Source organism: Herpailurus yagouaroundi, unplaced genomic scaffold (assembly GCF_014898765.1).
Source record: "Herpailurus yagouaroundi ecotype Mexico unplaced genomic scaffold, PumYag 205, whole genome shotgun sequence".
Lineage (NCBI taxonomy): Eukaryota > Metazoa > Chordata > Mammalia > Carnivora > Felidae > Herpailurus > Herpailurus yagouaroundi.
The window spans coordinates 8,284,618-8,300,388 of NW_024412436.1; the positions used below are offsets into that span (position 1 = coordinate 8,284,618).

The window sequence follows — 15,771 nt, forward strand, 5'->3', positions numbered from 1 at the left end:
CTGTAGAGCAGATCAACAAAACCAAGAGTTGGTTTTTTGAAAAAATAAACAAAATTGACAAACCTCTAGCCAGGCTTCTCAAAAAGAAAAGGGAGATGACCCAAATAGATAAAATCATGAATGACAATGGAATGATTACAACCAATCCCTCAGAGATACAAACAATTATCAGGGAATACTATGCAAAATTATATGGCAACAAATTGGACAACCTGGAAGAAATGGACAAATTCCTGAACACCCACACTCTTCCAAAACTCAATCAGGAGGAAATAGAAAGCTTGAACAGACCCATCACCAGCGAAGAAATTGAATCGGTTATCAAAAATCTCCCAACAAATAAGAGTCCAGGACCAGATGGCTTCCCAGGGGAGTTCTACCAGATGTTTAAAGCAGAGATAATACCTATCCTTCTCAAGCTATTCCAAAAAATAGAAAGGGAAGTAAAACTTCCAGACTCATTCTATGAAGCCAGTATTACTTTGATTCCTAAACCAGACAGAGACCCAGTAAAAAAAGAGAACTACAGGCCAATATCCCTGATGAATATGGATGCCAAAATTCTCAATAAGATACTAGCAGATCGAATTCAACGGCATATAAAAAGAATTGTTCACCATGATCAAGTGGGATTCATTTCTGGGATGCAGGGCTGGTTCAACATTCGCAAATCAATCAACGTGATCCATCACATTAACAAAAAAAAAGAGAAGAACCATATGATCCTGTCAATCGATGCAGAAAAGGCCTTTGACAAAATCCAGCACCCTTTCTTAATAAAAACCCTTGAGAAAGTCGGGATAGAAGGAACATACTTAAAGATCATCAAAGCCATTTATGAAAAGCCCACAGCTAACATCATCCTCAACGGGGAAAAACTGAGAGCTTTTTCCCTGAGATCAGGAACACGACAGGGATGCCCACTCTCACCGCTGTTGTTTAACATAGTGCTGGAAGTTCTAGCATCAGCAATCAGACAACAAAAGGAAATCAAAGGCATCAAAATTGGCAAAGATGAAGTCAAGCTTTCGCTTTTTGCAGATGACATGATATTATACATGGAAAATCCGACAGACTCCACCAAAAGTCTGCTAGAACTGATACATGAATTCAGCAAAGTTGCAGGATACAAAATCAATGTACAGAAATCAGTTGCATTCTTATACACTAACAATGAAGTAACAGAAAGACAAATAAGGAAACTGATCCCATTCACAATTGCACCAAGAAGCATAAAATACCTAGGAATAAATCTAACCAAAGATGTAAAGGATCTGTATGCTGAAAACTATAGAAAGCTTATGAAGGTAATTGAAGAAGATTTAAAGAAATGGAAAGACATTCCCTGCTCATGGATTGGAAGAATAAATATTGTCAAAATGTCAATACTACCCAAAGCTATCTACACATTCAATGCAATCCCAATCAAAATTGCACCAGCATTCTTCTCGAAACTAGAACAAGCAATCCTAAAATTCATATGGAACCACAAAAGGCCCCGAATAGCCAAAGTAATTTTGAAGAAGAAGACCAAAGCAGGAGGCATCACAATCCCAGACTTTAGCCTCTACTACAAGGCTGTCATCATCAAGACAGCATGGTATTGGCACAAAAACAGACACATAGACCAATGGAATAGAATAGAAACCCCAGAACTAGACCCACAAACGTATGGCCAACTCATCTTTGACAAAGCAGGAAAGAACATCCAATGGAAAAAAGACAGTCTCTTTAACAAATGGTGCTGGGAGAACTGGACAGCAACATGCAGAAGGTTGAAACTAGACCACTTTCTCACACCATTCACAAAAATAAACTCAAAATGGATAAAGGACCTGAATGTGAGACAGGAAACCATCAAAACCCTAGAGGAGAAAGCAGGAAAAGACCTCTCTGACCTCAGCCGTAGCAATCTCTTACTCGACACATCCCCAAAGGCAAGGGAATTAAAAGCAAAAGTGAATTACTGGGACCTTATGAAGATAAAAAGCTTCTGCACAGCAAAGGAAACAACCAACAAAACTAAAAGGCAACCAACGGAATGGGAAAAGATATTTGCAAATGACATATCGGACAAAGGGCTAGTATCCAAAATCTATAAAGAGCTCACCAAACTCCACACCCGAAAAGCAAATAACCCAGTGAAGAAATGGGCAGAAAACATGAATAGACACTTCTCTAAAGAAGACATCCGGATGGCCAACAGGCACATGAAAAGATGTTCAGCGTCGCTCCTTATCAGGGAAATACAAATCAAAACCACACTCAGATATCACCTCACACCAGTCAGAGTGGCCAAAATGAACAAATCAGGAGACTATAGATGCTGGAGAGGATGTGGAGAAACGGGAACCCTCTTGCACTGTTGGTGGGAATGCAAATTGGTGCAGCCGCTCTGGAAAGCAGTGTGGAGGTTCCTCAGAAAATTAAAAATAGACCTACCCTATGACCCAGCAATAGCACTGCTAGGAATTTATCCAAGGGACACAGGAGTACTGATGCATAGGGGCACTTGTACCCCAATGTTCATAGCAGCACTCTCAACAATAGCCAAATTATGGAAAGAGCCTAAATGTCCATCAACTGATGAATGGATAAAGAAATTGTGGTTTATATACACTATGGAATACTACGTGGCAATGAGAAAAAATGAAATATGGCCTTTTGTAGCAACGTGGATGGAACTGGAGAGTGTGATGCTAAGTGAAATAAGCCATACAGAGAAAGACAGATACCATATGGTTTCACTCTTATGTGGATCCTGAGAAACTTAACAGGAACCCATGGGGGAGGGGAAGGAAAAAAAAAAAAAGAGGTTAGAGTGGGAGAGAGCCAAAGCATAAGAGACTGTTGAGAACTGAGAGCAAACTGAGGGTTGATGGGGGGTGGGAGGGAGGAGAGGGTGGGTGATGGGTATTGAGGAGGGCACCTTTTGGGATGAGCACTGGGTGTTGTGTGGAAACCAATTTGACAATAAATTTCATATATAAAAAATAAATAAATAAATAAATAAATAAATGAAAGAAAAAGCTTTGTCTGTTTGCTTTTTGACAGTGAGAATGTTTCTTTCTTTTTTTAACTTTATTTATTTTGAGAGAGAGCATGAGCAGGGGAGGGGCAGAAAGAGAGGGAAAGAGAGAATCCCAAGCTGGCTCTGCGTTGTCAGCACACAGCCTGTCATGGGGCTTGATCCCACAAACCCTGAGATCATGACCTTGAGCTGAGCTAAGGAGTGGGATGCTCAATGGATTGAGCCACCCAGGTGCCCCGAGAATGTTGCTTTTCATTAGAAAATGAAGAAAACAGATGTCAAGAAGATCAGAAGGAGAGGATAAAGAACAGTACTGATTTTCAGCACAGAGTTAGGAGAGATTAAAAAGTGAAATCAGAGCTGGTCTTGGGACATCCTTGCAAGCAAGAATGGAAATGAGTGAGTGGATCCTGCTGAGCCACATCCCCTGGGCAGCTCTGACGGGCGTGGGCTCCGTACCAAGGAGAGATCCAGAGAACACCCCCTGGAATACACAAGTGTCCAGCAATAACTTGGAGTCACCAGGGTTTTTAATATCATGTACTAGTCAAAACTAGAAGAAAACTAACGTTGGGACAATACTGAATGCTCACGTTTCATTTCACCTGAGGGAAAAATCCTACACCCTTAATATAACATCATTTTTAACATCCCTCCACCCCAGTAAAAAGAGCATAACCCCAGCATGAAAGTAGTCTTTCTGAAAAAAAGTCAGCTGACACTCAGACTGATTATGTGTAGTGTTTATATATAATTACTATAAATATACACTGATACGAATAAATACATGTAAGTATGTATATATATATATACATGTATATACGTATGTGTATATGTATATGTAAATACACATATATATATAAACATACAGGTGTGCACATATTTATATGTATGGATATGTTTAAATTTAAGTACAAAAAATTCAACATACCATTTATTTATGGTATTACATTGCAGGTGGTAATTTTTACTTGAAGTGGGTCCGTGGGGGTTCACGTTGAATAGCGCAGCATGAAATAAAGCTCTACTCTACCCTGTGGACAATTTTCCATGCACATTTTAAACACACACACACAACCTAGAGATGAAAATGGAAGCATTATACTTCACTAACATGAGGAAAGTAGTGGAGGGTGGACAGGGGAATGGAGGTACTGATCAGAACACCTGACTTTCATCAGCCCCTCACAATGACCTCGGAGAAGGATGCCACAGACGGATGAACCTGAACCTGAACCACAGACGGATAAACCAAGCTGGGAAGAGAAAACTGAGAAGTCTTGCAGAGAGAAAGCTTTCAAGGTCTGACCCCAGGAGGCAGGACAATATCAAAAGGCAGAAGCCAAAGGATCAGAAAACAAAAATAAACCTATCTGGCACCAACCTATAGTCACTTAGATCTCTTTAAGGCAGGCCACTTGGGAAGGAGTTCTTGTCCCTGGTAGCCTATTAAAATCACCAGAGGAGCTTAAAATAAAATACTGGGGATTTCGCTGGTTTGGGGTGGGACCTGGGTGGCAGTATCTTTTTTTTTTTTTTAGTTCTCCAGATGATTCTAGTACATAGCTATGTTGAAAACCAGTTAAAAGGCTGCAGGAAAAGTTCCCTCTCATCAGAGATTCTCAAACTCATTTCTAGGTGCACCTCATTCATTGCACTTCACGGACACAATTTTTTTTTTTTTTTTTTAACAAATTGAAGGTTTGGGGCAACTGTGCACCAAGTAAGTCTGCTGGAGCCACTTTTCCAAGAGCATTTGCTCAGTTCGTGTCTGTGTGTCACAATGTGGTAATTCTCACAGTGTTTCAAACTTTTTCATTATTATATTTACTATTTATATTTATTATATGTATTATTATATTTATTATATAATTTATAATATATTATTATATTTATTTATTATTTCATTATATTTATTATTTATATATATTATTATATTTATTTATTATTATTTCATTATTATATTTATTATTATATATTATTATATTTATTATTTATTATATTCATTTATTATAATATTTATATTTATTATATATTATTTATTATATATATTATAATCACTGTGATCAGTGATTATAGCTCACTAAGAAATCAGATGATGATTAGCATTTTCTATCTATATATATATGCACACACACATACACATATATGTGGGTTTTTTTTGACAGAGAATACAAGCAGGAGGGAGGGGTGGGGTAGAAGGGTGGGGGGGAGAGAGAAAGAGAGAGAGAATCTGTTTTTTTTTTAAGTTTATTTATTTATTTTGAGAAAGACAGTGCATGCAAGCAGGGGAGACGCAAAGAAAGAGGGAGAAAGAGAATCCCAAGCAGGAGCCACACTGTCAGTGCGGAGCCCAACATGGGGCTTGATCTCATGAACCATGAGAACGTGACCTGAGCCAAAATCGAGAGTTGGCTGCTTAACCAACTGAGCCACCCAGGACCCCCAGAGAGAAAGAATCTTAAGTAGGCTCAACATGGAGCCCAACTCAGGGGTCAATCCCACAACCCTGGGATTGAAGTGACCTGAGCCGAAATCAAGAGTCAGACACTCAGCCGACTTAGCTACCCAGGTGCCCCCGCAATATATTTTTTAATTAAGATATGTACATTGTTTCTGTAGACATAATGCTATTGCACACTTAATAAAATACAGTATAGTATAAACAGAACTTTTATATGCACTGAGAAATGAAAAAATTCATTAGACTTACTTTATATTGTAATATTTGCTTTTATTATAGGGGTCTGAAACCCAACCTGCAAGATCTCCGAGCTGTGCCTGTATTTGCAAAGTACTTCGAGTTGGACAAAATACTCCAAAATCACGTATTTAGGGGTTGTTTTCACTACAAAATATCGCTGTGGTTATAAGACAGCAAGACATTCTGCTCACCAAAATATCAACAGGATTGGCTGTGCAGTATAAAGTTATTAGAAGCACAGAACACAGACATTATCATGACAAACGTCAATGTCACAGAGATCCCACAAACCAGGCAGAAGACCCACAGAGCCCCTGGATTACTCCAGAAAGTGTCCACACTTACGCTGGGGAGACAGCTGGCTGCAGGCAGGTGGAATTTTCATACTTTGGAGCCACAGATTTGATTATGGGCAAGGCACTGCCACATGCTGGTGGCACAAATGATCTCATTTAATGGACCTTTGCTCACTCTGCTCTGGCCACATTGTCCTGTTACCAGTCCTCAAACATGCCAGGTGTGTTGCTACCCTCCCCTTCCACCTGAAACCCTCTTATTCTGGGTGCCTGCCTCCTGCATATCTCTTCCAAGGTGAGGGCTGCCTGAGTGAACTGCCAGCTGCCCCCCTCCCCTGCTTTCGGCCCCTACTGCCTTCACCTGTGGGTTCTCTCCTTTCTATCGCATTTAGTACTTTCTGCCATCTCTCTCTCTCTCTCCCTCTCTCTCTCTTTCTCTCCATAGGTAGATAGATAGATACGTATGGATATATATATATATATATATATATATATATATATTTATATATATATATATATGTATATATATATATATATATAATCTATAAATCTAAATATCATTTATCAATCATGTATCTATCACCTATGATCTATTTATCTATCAACTATCACCTAGCTCTCTATGCAGACAATCACTTGTCTGTCTTCCCTCTAGAATGTAAGCTCCAGTAGGGCAGCCCCCCACTTCCCTCTCTCTGTTGGTCTGTCTCTCTCTCTTCTCCACTGAACAGTGTGTAACCATCCCTGACATTTAGTAAGTATCAAAAGATCTGGTAACACTACGGTAAGATGATGATGATGATGATGATTTTGATTAATAAAAATACCATCTGTGTTATAAAGAAATGCTTTATTCTTTGTTCAATAAAAAGAAAATAAAACAGATAATGGACGAAAGTGAAAAGGAGGAGAAGGAATAAAAACTTCAGCTGGCTCTTGAGGACAGTGGTGTCATCACAGAATTAGGGACTTTGTACTCCATGGAAAGATAAAGGCTACATGTGTTGCTTGCAAAGCTGAAGCTGGGTGATTTATGTCTTTTCACTGCCACTGACGTCCCTTTAATTTAAGTGTTCTTCGGTAGTTTCCAAGGGAGGCACCTGACAGTCACCTCGCTCAATTCATCCAGAGGAATGTGACATCCCAAGGCTAATGACATCCCTGGACTGGCTCAACAAAGCAAGAAGGGCGCTCACTGCCTGGAAGAGTTACTGTGCCTCCCTGATCCTCACCAAGAATTATTTGGATGATGAAGGAAACACAGATGGCTGGGTCCTGCTTGCTGACAATGCCTGCAGCCCTTCTCCAATTCCTCTCGGTGCATCCGGGCTACTGTCCTTATCCAGAATCTGTATACAAGCCTATAAACTCTAAAATCCTTCCTCAGCAGGAAAGAGCCCTAAAACATTTATTTTTGCTCCCATAACAGCAGGAAAAAAAATTACATTTTTATAAGGTTTCCATTCTTCCAGCACTGAAACATTTAAATGAACTCTGCACCTAGGATCAGAGCCTTTCCAGATGGTCAGAAGATGATTACAGTAGGCAAGGGGGAAGCTGAAAAGACAAAGAGGACTGGAAGGAAAAAGAAGTCAAGTTGACAAATGCAGTGTGCTTGAGGCGGGATGCTGTGAAATCACTGTATTTTCAGAAAGGGTTAAGTACATCCTTACAGAGTCAGATCTTTGCACTCAAGCATTAAAATCCTTGTCTTCACCAGATGCATAAAATGGAAAATAAATCTGACAGAGAGAGAGAAAAGGCAACATGACCAATTACAGGTTCGTCTTCTGCCTTCTCCCCAGAGCAATATGCAGCAGACACATTTGCACAGGCCCCCCTCACCACTGCTGTCAGGAGATCCCAGAACAAATACAAGATCTGGGAATAAATGTAGAAAGCGTCAGATCACGTAAGTAAAAAGTAAGATGGTTTCGTTACAATGACCCAAGGCAGTACATTTCCATTATATCACTAATGTGCATGCTAAGCAAAAGTGGTTCAAATAACTCTTTGCTAAAAACCAAGTGAATTTGCGACTACATACTTAATGCTGATGTAACATTTATTAAGCATAAAGCTGGTAAACGTCCTACACATCTAAAAAATTCCTCCCCAATCCTCCATAAAACAAGCCCATACTCAAGTTTATTATTTTTCAAGCTCCTTCAGTGTTCTGAATTAACTGGCTCTGCACACCAACTTGCTCTAACCGGGAGGCAGGAATCCAAGTGATGGCTGGTGGGTTCACTCCATCCAGGAAAACAGTTCAGCCTGTGAGGTGTTTTGTTTTTTTAAATAAAGCATTTGAATCCTCTCATGCTGTCATACATGAACGCTGGTTCTCTGCAAGCCACACCCCTTGCTGCAGCTCACACATTTCCTCACACTGGGACTCAAAGCCTCTTGTGTCCTGGAGTAACCAGAATGATACAGAGACCAACCCAAATGATACCCATAGCACCTGCACTTTGGGGAGATGCTCCCCGACCTAACAAGCCTGCGGCTCTCAGAACTTGTTGGCAACTCGACTGAAATATCCTTGAGAGATGATTATAAGCCAGCAAGTCTTATTATGTTATAGCCACACGGTATTTCTGATCAGAAATCAAATTACCGATATCGTTCATGCCTTGCTTTTAGAATGTGTTTCCTGGGAAGAACTTTTACTAGTTTCTGAAAGTCAAAACTGTTAAGTATTTTCAAACTAAAGATAAGAGTGTGGTAGCTCAAAATTGTTGTTCCCTTGGGTGGAAACACGGGGTAATGTGAGTCCTAAGGGCTGAGGATAGATTCCCGGCTTGCCAGTTGCCTTGATTGTGTGTGGATACGTTACTTGACTTAGCCTAATCAAAGCAGGAAAGATCTTGCTTATTTAAAGTTCCTGACATACAACAACATTAATTTAATGTTAGATCCTTCCCCATCTCATTTTCTGGCTTGGTAAAAAGCAGCTAAAAAGTACCGTCCATTCTCTGCTTGAAACTTTGCACTAATTTTTTTAATCATTTTATTTAATTAATTTATTTATTTTTGAGAGAGAGAGAGAGAGCATGAGCAAGGGAGAGGGGCGGAGGGGGAGAGAGGGAGACAGGGGGAGAGAGAGAGACAGAGAGAGAGAGAGAGAGAGAGAGAGAGAATCTCAAGCAGGCTCCATCTCAGTGTGGAGCCCAATGTGGGGCTCAATCCCACAGTTCTGGGATCATGGCCTGAACCGAAACCAAGAGTCAGACCGGGCCACCCAGGTGCCCCGAAATTTCTCACTATTAAAAAAAATTAGCATTTGCTTATATTCTCTTTAATCATTAGATCTCGATCTCTCTCCGTCTTTTCTACAAGCTTTAAAAAATATGACTGCCCATAGCTCATTTGCTTAATACTTTTTGGGTGAGTGAATCGAATACTCTTTTAACAATATAAATTAGATTTCTTTAGTATCTCATTTCAAACTGGAAATGTAGTGAGCTGTATAATACCTTGTGTTAGCATTTGCACAACACAATGCTCTAACGGTTTCTCAGTTTGTTAGTAGTTTTTAACGGCGTTAACTCACAATAATAAAACCCGAGACAGGAAATTTCAAATATGCTGACTCCTTGAAAATGTTAACATCCAAGCTTCACGCTTCAATTTTAATAGGAGGCAAAAGGACCATCATCCTTAAAAGTGCAAAGCGATGAGTTTTCATATGCACTGTAATTGTAATAAGCTGGTACACAGTTCAGCACCTGTGGAATGTTAACTTTCCTAATGTGAATTCCTCAATCCCAATATGTTCTTACTCCAAGCTCTGAAGAATGCTTTCCCTCATATTAAAAACTCTGTTAAGGGGGCGCCTGGGTGGCTCAGTCAGTTAAGCATCCGACTTTGGCTCAGGTCACGATCTCACAGTTTGTGAGTTTGAGCCCCGCATCGGGCTCTGTGCTGACAGCTCAGAGCTTGGAGCCTGCTTCAGATTCTGTGTCTCTCCCTCTCTCTGCCCCTCCCCTGCTCATGCTCTGTGCCTCTCTATCTCTTAATAATAAATAAACATTAAAAAAAAAAACTCTATTAAGGAATAAAGGTGTAACTGGGTTAGTCAATCGTTAATATCTAACTCAAGAGGAAACCATTGGGAGTGCATGTTGTTTTGTACTAAAAACTGTCATTTTGGTTCCCCAGAGGACCACAGACTTCTCTAGATAACCAATATCAACTCTTCATGGGAAATAATTCTCAATAAGAGATGTTGGAAGTATCCTTCCCACTCAATAAGCAGTAAGGAATCAGTTTCTGCCTCTGAGGCTCCACTGGGTATTTGAAGTGTAACTAGAAAGCCAAAGACACAAACCTTTCCGTAGGATAACCCATCAGATGACCAACTACTGCGGCTTAAGTGCCCATCACTGGCGGGACAGGATTTCTCCTTTAAAAAAACTTCCTGTCTTACTAGATTTCACTGTGGCACTTGAACAGCTTTCTTTTTTGTGCTTCTAAAATAAAACCTCTCCTGTTTCTGAAAACCTTCAAAATTTGGTGTTGACGTGGGGGTCAGTCATGAGGTCTCTTTTTTAGCTTTTTACCTTCCACCCTGTCCCAGGGAAACCCCTTCAACCATGGCTGACAGCCTACTCTTTACCAGGGCCTCAAGCTTTTTCCTGAGGCCCTTGTCCACTAGCGAGCACTAGCTTCTGGATGTCTTCACATAGATGACCGCAGACCCCACCATGTTCAAAACAGAACTGCATTCTGCCGCTTTGGGTACCAGAAACAATCCAAATTACAAACTTAAGAACATTTAGAAAATTCTTTCAGGTCCTAGGGAATCTCTCTCCTAAAACTCTTTCAAATTTATCCCCTTACTTTATACCTTCACTGACACTGCCTTAGAGGAAGGAGACCACATATATTGTCTATGTGATTCCTACCCGTCCCTAACCAAAATCCCCTGGGGAGTTTCTAGAATCCATTATAACCCATGCCAGAATATTAGTGAGCACAGAGTTCAAGTAACTTCTCCAGGCAGTTCCTATATGCCTCCAAATGCATTAGGGGCTTGACATATGTTATCTCAATTAATCTTGACCAAAACCCAATGAGGTACGCACTTTTAAGCCCATTTGTAAAAGGAAAAACTTCAGCCTCAGGGACGCTAAATAGCTTGGATAAGATGAGACAACTCCCAAGTGACATAGCTGAGATTGATCCCAATGTTCATCTGAGCCCATATCCATGCTCTTCTGACTTCCCTGCCACTTACTCTCCATTCACTCATTCCGTGGTTCCCATTTGCCAGTTGCCTAAGTTGTAAGAGTTTTTTTTTTTTTTAAATGCAGGTTCCTAAGCCAAACCCACAGAAATTCTCACTGTATAAGGATTAGATTCAAACCCAGAAATGCACATTTGAACAAGCACCCAGGAGAATCTAAAACAGGCATCTAAGGATTCTGCCTTAAGACCCGGTTAGCTCATCACACATATTATTAACGCTATTTTTCCACAATATGCAAATAGAATCATGTCAGTGTTCACAATAAAATACCAGTTCCTACATGTGGTGCATCTGACCTTCACAGGGGTCACAGCCTCTTTTGTCTCAGCCCCTGCCTCTCTCCCTCCTGTCTCTCTCTCTCTCTCTCTCTCTCTTTCTGCCTCGATCTCACACTCTCCTCTCCAGCCACATGGAACCAGTGCTTGCTCTTCAGTGACAAAGTCGTGCCTTCCTATATACCCAAGTCTCTGCACGTGCTGTGGCTGTATTGGGAAAGCCTGGACTTGTTGACATCAGTGACCTGCTCTGTCATTCCTCCAGAGCCAGCTTCTCCCTCCCATCATTCCTTAGCACCGAACACTTTTAGGCTCCAGTGCACTTGTTTCTTAACGTGTCTACCTCTCACCAGACTACTGGTGGCAGAAACTGAGAATTTCTCCCTGCATCTTCCTTACCCCAACCAGGCCCTTATTAAATATTTGGCTGATGGGAAAAAAAAAAATCAATCAATTGAATTCTGGCAGAGAATCCTAAAAGCTTACAGATTCTGTGGATACATGTTTTTCATACATGGTAATGAAATATGTACAACTCTCTCAATCTTTTGGTATGCCATAGACTTGTACAATTGTTAGAGGAAGAAAGGAATTTGGAGGTCATGTTAGATGATCTCCCCGTTTTACAGATGGAACAACAGAAGCCCAGAAGAACTGAGTGACTTTCCCAAGTTTACCCAGAGAAGTCAGTGGAGGCTAAAAACTTTCCTGTCCCTGGTCTAGTTCCCCTTCTGCTATCCCATAATGTTTTTTTTCTTCTTTTTCTTCCATTTTTCTACTTTCACAGGAATTAACAATTATTTGAGTACCCTCTGTCTGAGGCACTGGGCCAGAGAATGCTAGGTCCCCATCTAGAATACTAGGTTCCTCGTCCCTTCCATCATCACCCTTGGGCGTCTGAGATCCTGTCAGCTGCCAGACACATGTGCATTCATCAGTGTTCCCCATCTCAACAAGCTCACAGTCTGGAAGAGAAGACACATAAATGTGTAACGATTAAGACATGGGGTATCTGGTGTTTGCATTACCAGCCTAACCAAATGGGTACTCTATGACATCCTTGGGACTAAGCATGGAATGAAAATTTAGTGATAATGTATACAAATGACAAATGTCACCCTCCCTTCTTTACCAAATTTGTAATAGGGACCAAAATGTCAATCAGAAAAATAAGAATAAAGCACACACTTGAGACATCTCATCCCAACTCACCTGCCATAGAATTGCCAAAACACTAGTACCCTGTAAAGGGGGTCTTTTAATATATCCTTACTGCCAAGACAGATTAAAATTGGGGTCACTAAGACCATAATTATTAATACCTGAACCTGAAAATAGACACAGTAGACCCAAAGCAATATAATCAACCTTCACCATCATACCTCCAAGACTAGACTGATTTACACATAAGTTGAGAGTGTCTTAGTCCATTGATTCAAGTTTCATTAATTCTCTATTTTCAACCAAACTCCAAACTCAATACGCATTCATCCAAGAGTATTGAGAGAGATACACTGCATCTGGTGTTAATACTTTTGGACTCTAGGATGCCCTGTGTTCAAACTGGGAGAGGGGAGGGGAGTCTCCCTCTTAGCTATGGCTCCTAATCCCTTTTTTTTTTAACACTAAAGTAAAGACAACTGAACTCACAAAAGCCTTCATAAAAAGTAGCTCGGGGGCACCAGGGTGGCTCAGTCCCTTACGTGTCTGACTCTTGATTTCAGGTCAGGTCATGATCTCACCGTCCTGGGATGGAGCCCCACATCGGGGTCTGTGCTGAGAGAGAAGCCTCCTTGGGATTCTCTTTCTACCTCTCCCTCTGCCCCTCCCTCCCTCCCTCTCCCTCTCGCTCTCTCTCTCAAAATAAATAAATAAACATTAAAAAAAAGAAAAAGTAGCTCAGCTCAACACTATGGACGGAGTCGGACTAAGAAGTGCTTATAGTTCACTTATCTAAGGAGAATTTTCAGAGACTTCAAGATGCTCTCATTTTGTGAAATAAGCCTCCTTTGGGGACTGGGTAAATTACTGGAAAACGAGTACCTGCCATTCACCAGCAGGTAACAAGTACTATAAGAGTGGGCAACTCTGGGCATGTGGCAGCAGCCAGTGTGGTAAATCACGGGGACCCAGGCAACCAGGGCAAAGCAGGCAAGATGGCCTCAGGGAAACCCGAGAAGTGGACACAGAAGGCAGCTGTGCCCAGAAGAGGTAGCAACAGGTAGGTCGGCCAAAGCCTGGCCGCTATTAGGGCCCACGGAGACCTCTGGACCGACCACAACGTAGGACGCAAATTGGCAAAGGAGAGGTTATCCACACATGGAGGGCAGGGGACCTGAACCTCATGAGCATCAGAACTTTGTGTGGAACAAAGCAGAGCAACTCACTCAGGTTCGCAGAAAGCCAGTCTCCACTTCGTGCAGAAACACAATCTCCTGACCTAAGGCTTCAGATAAATTTGGGGCTAAAAAATGCAGTCCAAGGTTTTATATCTTAAAGTCTTGCAGAATTCAGAAAGAGATTTTGGGAGGGGGGTGGAGAGAAATCAATGGGGAAGCTTCAATAGTGGGCAGATGGACACTGAAAAGTGCCGCTTCTCTGCGTGATGCATGTGGTGGGTCTTGTGGACACGTGCTGAGGCCTCAGGACCAGGGTGTCTAGGGGGAAGAGGACCAGGGTCTGGCAAGGGGGGAGTGTCTTGTGGGAAGGTTCAGAGAGAAGCCCGGAGCTGTGCACTGGGACCCAGCTTCAGGTGGGCAAGCTTCGTGAGGGAGAGCATGACTCAGAACCCACATGTCTTCCTGGGACTCATCTCTGGGGCACACAATAGTCAACAGGCATAAAATCTTAACCTAAGCTTTTCCCACATTGGGATCTGCACTGACAGCACGGAGCCTGCTTGGGATTCTCTGTCTCCCTCTCTCTCTCTGTTCCTCCCCCACTGTGCTCTCTCTCAAAATAAAGACATAAACCTTAAAAAACAATAAGGAAGGAGTCAGATCTGAATTTGAACTCAGCTTGACTCTTATTATGTGGGTAGATTATGTAATAAGTTTGAACCTATCATTTCATCTGTAAAATAAGAACAATAATGTCTGCTTTATTGTAAGAATCAGAGATATAACATTAGGTAACCTTCAGAGTAGCTGGTATATTACAGTCACATGAGAAGTGATAGTTGCCACAATAAAACCATGTAATATTTAAAAAGTGGTCACTTGAAGCATCTGGGTGGCTTAGTCAGTTAAGCGGTGGACTTTGGCTCAGGTCATGATCTCATGGTTTGTGGATTCGAGCCCCACATCTGGTTCTGTGCAGACAGCTGAGAACCTGGAGCCTGCCTCAGATTCTGTGTCCCCCTCTCTCTCTGCCCTTCTCCTGCTTGTGCGCTCGCTCTCTCTCTTTCTCAAAAATAAACGTTAAAAAAATAAAAATAAACAAGAAGTGCTCACTTGTGGCAAGTCACAGCCCACCACCGCCTGGAAGTTCAGTTCCAGACACAGTATGTAAGAAGAACTATCTGCCAAGATAACGTGATGGTCAGATGAGAATATAATAGCAGACTGTGCCCCCAGGTACCAGTAAATAGCATCAGTGAGAACTGCATGCTAAAGACAAGAAAGCATTTGCATAAAAACTAGATAAGAAAATATCCCAGCCTGCAATACTTCCAAGAGCACTCAGAATCAAGTACTCCATTTATAATATGGGACAAGCTTGGCTTATCTGATGTAGGAAATGTCACAATTACTGAAGCAAAAAGATCACAGCGGAAGTTCATCTTATGGATGCACAAATCATCAATTTCCAGTGTTTTGGAAAACACATTAATAATTACCTGTGACTATCTCCTGCAACGTGGTGTTTCCAAATCCATAGAAATGGCTCAAAAATCTCATTTTACCTCTCTGATACATCAGACGTGCTGTGTGTGATGTTATTTATTTTGTTACTATTACTCTTACTATGATGACTATTGTATTGGCCTCAGATACTTTGCTATGTTTTACTGGGTTTTCTTTTTTTAAAATTTTTTTTTCAACGTTTATTTATTTTTGGGATAGAGAGAGACAGAGCATGAACGGGGGAGGGGTGGAGAGAGAGGGAGACACAGAATGGGAAACAGGCTCCAGGCTCTGAGCCATCAGCCCAGAGCCCGACGCGGGGCTCGAACTCACGGACCGCGAGATCGTGACCTGGCTGAAGTCGGACGC

At 41.4% G+C, this 15,771-nt stretch overlaps 1 protein-coding gene and 1 long non-coding RNA gene across 5 annotated transcripts in view; one reads left to right on the forward strand and one right to left on the reverse strand.

Moving 5' to 3' along the window:
- PLD5 (phospholipase D family member 5) overlaps positions 1 to 15,771 on the reverse strand; it is a 434,076-nt gene that overhangs the window by 233,362 nt on the left and 184,943 nt on the right. The gene's annotated exons all lie outside the window — the stretch shown is intronic.
- The window catches only part of LOC121015108 (uncharacterized), a 14,998-nt gene continuing 12,801 nt past the window's right edge, over positions 13,575 to 15,771 (forward strand). The window contains exon 1 of the long non-coding RNA XR_005783624.1: positions 13,575 to 13,778. This is a non-coding gene — a long non-coding RNA (uncharacterized LOC121015108). The remainder of the gene's footprint in view (positions 13,779 to 15,771) is intronic.